Source organism: Sturnira hondurensis, unplaced genomic scaffold (genome assembly GCF_014824575.4).
Source record: "Sturnira hondurensis isolate 20B ecotype Veracruz unplaced genomic scaffold, ASM1482457v3 Scaffold0021354, whole genome shotgun sequence".
In the NCBI taxonomy this organism is placed as follows: domain Eukaryota; kingdom Metazoa; phylum Chordata; class Mammalia; order Chiroptera; family Phyllostomidae; genus Sturnira; species Sturnira hondurensis.
In genome coordinates, this window is record NW_028093985.1 from 28,848,209 (window position 1) to 28,854,870 (window position 6,662).

At 36.3% G+C, this 6,662-nt stretch overlaps 1 pseudogene; it reads left to right on the top strand.

Moving 5' to 3' along the window:
- The first annotated feature begins 5,382 nt into the window (after positions 1–5,382).
- LOC118977547 (uncharacterized) lies at positions 5,383–5,488 on the top strand (annotated as a pseudogene).
- The last annotated feature ends 1,174 nt before the right edge of the window (positions 5,489–6,662 follow it).

A 6,662-nucleotide genomic window follows, 5' to 3' on the forward strand; every position in this document is an offset into this window, starting at 1 on the left:
AGGTTCAGCTATAACAGAAAGCAATCAGCAAGGAACTAAAAACGTGGATGAATAAAAGGGGACGGAGTATTTAAAGACGTTGAGATTGAAACAGGGTTGTGGGAGCTGATACCTGAAAAGTTGGTTGCGAATGGACTATAAAAGGACTTTAACTGCATTCTTAAAAACATTTGTATTTAAAGCTGCCGGCAACCAAATACACTGTGGTTTTAAAACAAATGACTTTGAAGCAATAACCATCATGCCTTAAATTAAAACACAAACAGGGATTTGTTTATTTATGTTTAGTTTTTTGGCCCTGAACTATCTAGATCAACGCTCTAATGTCTGCTGTGAATTAGAATCACCTAGGGAGCTTTTTAAGAAAGAACAACGCCAGGGCCCCACTCCCTGCTTTAGGTGGTTTGGGGAGGGGACCTGGGATCTGCAATATTTAAAAGCTTCCCGGGGAATTCTAATGAGCGTGGAGGATTGAGAATCACTGATCCAGGCCATGTATTTCTACCTTAACTACTTCAATGTTTTAGGCAAAAAAAAAAAAAAAAAAAAAAAAAACCAGTAAGTTTTGTACTTCTTTATTTGAAGAAATGTTCCAGCTAACCATCAAGGCAGGAATGTTCATACTTTAGAAAGCCGAATTTTATGGCCCTCTGTATTAAAATGAAGCAATGCTTTAAAAATAATTCTCACATGGCACAAAATAGAATGCCGTCTCCAAGATGTGGTTTCAAGGGTACAGCTTATTTTTAAGTATGAGTTAATCTTCCTTTTTGCATTAGCTGCCGTCACATGGAAGCGGAGTTCTGCTGGGTTAAGTGACCAGACAAATAAATGAAAAAAGTTGGTGACTCAAATGCCCAAGTCCACAAACTAAGTAACTCTTGTTTAATATGGTAGTTAAATGAAAACGGATACCCAGAAGAGGTAATAAAAGAAATAAACTCAGGAGCAATGATTAAAGAAATAATAATTAGACCCAACACTGTGTAACAGATGACTAACATAATGCTATTCAAGCTGACCATGCTGTCTATCATTCTGGAACATTTAGAATTCATTCCAAAGCCCCAAGTTTAATTACCAAAATGTCGCCCTGCTATCCTGCCCACAGAATGTATGAAGTTACTTAAAGAAGCCATCTCTTCTATTCACCCCTTTTATAACAGGTTACTTAGAATCTTTAGAAATAACTCTTTGCTAGCTTTTCTCCCCTTAGAGACCTTGGGACACGCTCCTTTTCTATTTCTGATCTAGCTGTCTCTTTTGTGAACCTAAAAGAGGGAGGAAAAAAACTCAACCAAATAGAATGCAAGGTCTTTAGTCTTGTGACCTTCAACTTTCATTGAATTTCCCACTTTTCTTCATTTTCCCTTTACTTTCCCAGAGTTTGTTTCACAGTGTCTCTTCTTTTGAATTCTGTGGATAAGTAGAAGCAGTTTTATAAATTGCTACGATATTTTCAAAGAAGCATTTAAAAATGTTTTAATACTAACCATCCATTTGTTGTGGTTTTGCCCACCTCAAAACACAATTTATATAAAACCTACACAGTAAACTTTTTATTTTATTTTATTTTTTTTAAAGATTTTATTTATTTATCTTTAGAGGGGAAGGGAAGGAGAGAGGGAGAGAAACATCAATGTATGGTTGCCTTTCGTGAATCCCCTGCTGGGAGTTGGCCTGCAGGGAACTGTCCTGCAAACCAGGCAGGTGCCCCGACTGAGAATCGAACCTCGATCGTCTGAGTCCCAGGCCCGCGCTCAATCCACTGAGCTACACCAGCCAGGGCTCCACAGTAAACTTTTTAAACATACAGAAGTTTGAGCTGTAATTTTGATAAACAACTATTACTAGGCACATAGGTAATTATTTCGGTGATTACAAATGTGTATGTGCTTAAATGTAATTTTAAAAGAAGCAAACAAGAACTGGTTGATTCAACCCATTTCCACAACACTTTCCATTATCTAGACTCAGTCTAAATACCACACAGTCACGTGACTAGTTTTTAACCACAGAGCAGAAATTGGTAGGTGATTTTATTCCACAAGAAATGTTCATGTTGTCCTTTGCTATTTTATCATGTGTTTACTTCTTATTGTTCTGTATTTCCCCTCTTCAAGTTTTTAAATAAAAATTACCAAAAAATTATTGGGGTTTTATAAATCTAATTGGTTAACTAGCAGACTATATACTGTCAGTGTATTGTCTTGATATGTTCTTTGTGAATTATTAAACAACACTGCATTCCTTGCTTAAAAGACTATTCATTACCATGAATGCATATTACCAAAAAATTAATTTTTGTATTTGTTTTATTACAATGGCAATCATACAGCATATCTTTATTGAAATAAAAAGAATACCCCTGGCTGGTACTGCTCAGTGGATTGAGTGTCAGGCCTGTGAAGCAAAGGGTCACCGGTTTGATTCCCAGCCTGGGCGCATGCCTGGGTTGCAGGCTAGGACCTTGGTAGGGAGGCAACTGAGAGGCAACCACACATTGATGTTTCTCTCCCTCTATTTCTCCCTCCCTTCACCTGTCTCTAAAAGTAAAATAAAATCATTTTAAAAAGAATATAAGTAGCTTTTTCAGAAATAAAATTAATTTGTCCCTTCTCCCAAACTCAAACTAATAATTAGGATCTTTCTAGCACCAACTCAAGTCATCAACACCAAAAAACATATAAATTTGCATTTTGTGTGTTTCTTTACTTGTTTAGAACCCCTCCAAACCTAGAATATCTTTTATTTCATTGATGCCATGATACAGGGTCCGGCACAAATAACACCTCTTCTTGTTACAAAATGTTTTAGTACAAAATCAAGAGCATGTAATTCTTTTAGCCTTCATGTGTTCCTCTAATTTGTGACTAAAATCAACCAGTTCTGTGAGCATCCTGATCAACAGTATTTTGAACTGTGCATCTGAGAGGTTTGCTATTTCCCGGTCGCTTAGAGTTACATCATCATCAAGCCCTTATTATATGAAATGTTAAAGGGATTTATCTAAGAAAAAGAAGATAAAAATATGAACAGTGAAAGGACAGCAAACTCACAGTTACTAACAACCACACCTAAAACAAAAGCAAACTAAGAGGACAGCTAGATCAGGAACGGAACCACAGAAATGAAGAACACATGGAGGCTTAGCAACAGGGGAGTGGGAGGAGGAGAAGGGGGGAGAAGGTACAGAGAATAAGTAGCATAGATGGTAGGTAGAAAATAGACAGGGGGGAGGGAAGGAATACTATGGGAAATATAGAATCTAAAGAACTTGAGACACGTGGTCATAAACTAAAGGGGGGAATGATGGGGGAGGGGTGTGCATGGTGGAGGGGAATGAAGGGGGGAATAGAACAACTGTAATGGTATAATCAATAAAATATATTTTTTAAAAAAGAGCATGTAATTCTGACATAACAATATCACACCAAAGCACACCATATGACATTTTAGGTGAAATGGTCAAATTAAAACTATAAACGATTACACCCATATTATTAGCCCACGAAGCACACTCCAGCAGGCGTTCCTTTTGCCGGATCCTGCATTATATGCATCTATACATCTATAGTGTATAAATATGAGTATGTACAGAGACAGAGAAAGTGAGAGAACTTATTTTTCAATCAATTTCAACCAAGATTTTCATCAGTTTCTGGGAGATCCTATTTAAAGATGAGTAGAGGATATAATCCTTAGTCAGTGAGCATGATTTTATGAAATGGGAAACGCTGTGTCTAAGCCTCTTTTTAGTTCTGGCTTTACTTTTTTTCTCCCATATCAAAACTGAGTAAGTGAAGTAAAGTGTAGAATTCTGGCAAACGGAGAAACTCTTTCCTCACTCAATTATGTGCTTTTTTTTTCTTTTCAGATAAAAGTCTCCTTTAAAGGAATTTGGATCCTGGTATTTTGGAGTGTGGGTTTTGTTTTTCGTTTTTGGTGTTTGTTTGTTTTTTTTTGTAATCATCTAAATAATTCTCTCTCTCTCTTTCTTCATTTCGCTAGCCACAGTAGAGATGGTCTTTTAAAGTATACTATTAATTTTTAGGAAAAGTGTCATTTTTGTTGCAGATTTAAAACCCTGGTCTGAGACCTCCACATACCTTATGCCAACATTGTAAATTTTATTCTGATGCTGTAAAGTTACAGTTAAGGTATAATTTTTAAAAAGCATTTCATCTTGTAGTTCAGAATAATAGTTACAAAGCTGGTCTCTATAGAAACCACTGTAACTTAACACTTTGGAACATCAGATGATAATGTAGAGGGTAATTGGCCAAAACTTTTTTAAAATGAGAGATATTTTCCTGAATTGTCTCTTTCTAAACTCAAGTCAGTAGAGGAAAGTGTGCTCTTAAAATGACTACCTTTTAATCAGTATTATCATTCTCCATTTCCATTAGTCTACTTTGGGGGGGGGCATGTGATGTATACTAAGTTAAACAGGATGTATTGGTTCAGCTAGATTCTGAATTACCCTCTTTTCTTGTGGATCAGGAGAGTTCATTTCCTAGCCCTTTTCCCTGAAATCCATCACGATCTTTTATATGCTCTATTTAGTATTCTGCATATTTTCAATGCTTAATAAATATTACGTTAAAATATTAGCATAATAATAAATCATCTTTAAAGTACTGCATGGACTATTAAGTGAGATCCTATTCAGTTTGAGCCACGACACCACAAAGTTTTATTTTCTCTATATGCATACAAAGTAATTTTGAAACTCTCTTTCCATGAAGTGTCCTTGCATGCACAAATGTCTACATATTACAAAACAAAGTGGTGAAGGTGTATCTTCCAGTTCTGTATTCCAGTTGTTCGATTTATTCTGAGACTGAATTTGCCATTTTAATAAGAGGAAATCTAAAATTGGGCAGACAAAAATGGAAATAGCTTCATTTGTCAAGTAAATGCCCTTTTCCCAACGTCAGTTCTAAAATCTTCATACAGGGCTCACCGGGCAGCAGCTAGGTAGTGTTTCTGGCCATGGAGAAGTTCTGTTTTGTCTATGATTGGTTATGCCGCACAGACCCAGACTAAAAACCACTGAAAACATGAGGATTTTATTTACAGTTTCAGAAACAAAATGAAGTAAAAAATATTAGTTAATACAATCTTATCCTAACAGGTAGCTTTGAGGGAGGTTCTAGTTTGAAACTGTTATCAAGGCATAAAATAAAAAATATTTCCCCTCCAAAAGTATTGTCCAGATATTGTACATTTTATTTACTAATATGTGAATTAAACACTGGGTTGGTCAAGAAGTGTGTTTGTTTGTTTTTTTCTGGACAATGGCTCTAATAGAGCTTAGTTGTTTTTAACTTTATTAAAAATGATTTTGTTTGATTGTTTTGTGATGGCTGTTATATCAGTGTGCATTAAAAAACATTAAAATTCAGGTTTGCTGAAGTAATTATAGTGATAAAAATGTATTGGCCTCAGAAGCTACTGAGGTGGTCTGTTCTATCCTAGGACAGTGTAAAAAAATTAAACTTGATGAATTTTTGTGCAGCCAATTTAATATTGAAGATGGAAGAAAATAAGCAATATTTTGGCATATTATGCTTTATTATTTCAAGAAAAGTAAAAATGCAACTGAAACATACAAAAAAGATTTGTGCAGTGTATGGAGAAGGTGCTGTGACTGATCAAATGTGTCAAAAGTGGTTTGTGAAGTTCGGTGCTGGAGATGTCTCCCTAGACAGATGCTCCAAGGTCAAGTAGACCAGTTGAAATTGATAGTAATCAAATCAAGACACTAACTTAGAACAATCAACATTATACCATGTGGGAGACAGCTGACATACTCGAAATATCCAAATCAATAAAGTTATTGGTGAAAATGAAAAATGTGTCTTATTTTATGGGCAAAACTAAACAGACTTTTTGGCCAACCCAATAGAATAAAAATGATGCATCATCTGTGGTAGATAGCAAAATGGCCAAAATTGTTCCCCCCGAGAGTATACTTTTATAGTTAGCCCCTCCCATCAGTTGGTGAAGTCTATTTTTGCACACTTTGAATCTGAACTGACCTGGAGGTTTGCTTTGGCTTACAGAATGTGACAGAGCGATGTTGTGCCCATTCTGAGCCAGGCCTCTAAGGGCATTGGGACTTCCATTTTTTTATCTAGGAACCCTGCCCAGTTGCCATGTGGACAAGCTGAAGCTGGCCTACTGATAAATGACAAACATGGAACCCATTCACCTGCGGTGTCCCCACCAACCCCCAGAAGCAGAGCTACCCAGTTGACCGGCAGCTGCCAGCAGATTCATGAGAAATTCCCAGCCAAGGCTAGAAAAACTGCAGAGCTGATTCCAGCCGAAACTGGCAACCAACAGAATCCTGTCCCGAGTAAACAGTTCTTGTTTTGAGCCACTACATTTTGGGGTGGTTTGATATATAGCAACAGATAACAGATACATCTTCTTAAATTACTGAAAATAAAATTTTAAATATTATTCAGCTCAAATAATTGCTATTCCTTCACAACTTGGATTTCCATTACTGAGTCACTTGGTATTGAATCTACTATTGGGAGGCATAATTTTCTTTGTATGTCTAAGGGGAATGTCTGACTCTGCTAGTTTGCAAATTTTATAGGGAGTCTTTTTTCTTCAACAAAAACTTTACATGGAACCCTAAAGAAACA